Genomic DNA, 1,137 nt, shown 5'->3' on the forward strand with positions numbered 1-1,137 from the left:
ATATATATATATTTGAAATCATGTATCCCTTGTACACTTCTGAGCTGATATCTAATATTTTCATCATGCATTTAAATAGTTGCAAATATCATTTGTGGCATGCAGTGATGCCCCATGCAATGACATTTTGGTCAACAGTGAATCACACATGACAGTGGTCTCCAAATTCATAGGGCTCAGCACCCTTAAAATCTTAACATCTTACTCTGGCAGGAGCCTCAACTATGAGGTTGCTATGATGTTCACACAAAGACAAAATTCCCTAATGTTCCATTTCTCAGAATATGTTCCTGGTGTTAAGCGGCGCATGATTGTGCTGTTGATAATGGTATTAAAAAATAGAACTGTTACAGCAGGCTGTCAAATATATTCAAAAACATCTAAAAGGCCGGGTGAAATGACACCCATCAAAATCAACCTATTGTCCAGACACCCAATTAAAAAGACTTTTCAAGACTTATTACATGAATATTTATTAATACTTGCTATTGTTTTACTTAAGGGGATCTGGTTATAGAAATAAGTTAGGCAAAATAGGGGAAAATCACCCTAAAATTGGAAATTTTACCTTTTAGAGTTTTCTTTGTACACAAAGATATTTTACCTTTGAGCAAAGTTCTAATTCTACTTATCTAACTATCCATCCACCCACCTATCCATCCATCCCAGACTTCTATATTCCCAAAGTTACAGATAGTCACATCAATATACACATCCTTGAGAACTATTATTTATAAACAGGTAATTTTACTTTGTAGCCAAAACTAATAAGAAACTCGAATTATTTGGTAAACAATAGCCACCAGAGATCGTTGTGGGGAGTGAACACTGGCCTGGGAACCCCCATACCTGTCTCTTTCTTTGTGGCCAGTTGCCACTCTGCTCTGGAATTCTGCAAAGTGAAGGTATCAATGTAGATGGTTTCTAAGGTTGATGATAAAGAATTTGTTGAAGCATCTCTGAGCCTGCTCCCAATACCACGGAGAATGCAGAGTATGGGGTCTGTGCTTGGGTTCCTACTGCCCCCGGGACTGGTTCAGCCTTCTTCTGGCTTCATTCTCAATAGGGTTGAGAATCAGGGGCAGTAATTTCGATGTCTTGGTATAGGCTGATAGGTTGCAGTAGGAAAGGAGACGG

The 1,137-nt window shown here is 38.5% G+C and overlaps 1 protein-coding gene across 3 annotated transcripts in view; it reads left to right on the top strand.

Annotated features, from left to right (window-relative positions):
- Positions 1-1,137, top strand: part of DYRK4 (dual-specificity tyrosine-(Y)-phosphorylation regulated kinase 4) — a 24,983-nt gene that overhangs the window by 16,643 nt on the left and 7,203 nt on the right. The gene's annotated exons all lie outside the window — the stretch shown is intronic.

Source organism: Condylura cristata, unplaced genomic scaffold (assembly GCF_000260355.1).
Source record: "Condylura cristata isolate star-nosed mole 26May11 unplaced genomic scaffold, ConCri1.0 scaffold00034, whole genome shotgun sequence".
Lineage (NCBI taxonomy): Eukaryota > Metazoa > Chordata > Mammalia > Eulipotyphla > Talpidae > Condylura > Condylura cristata.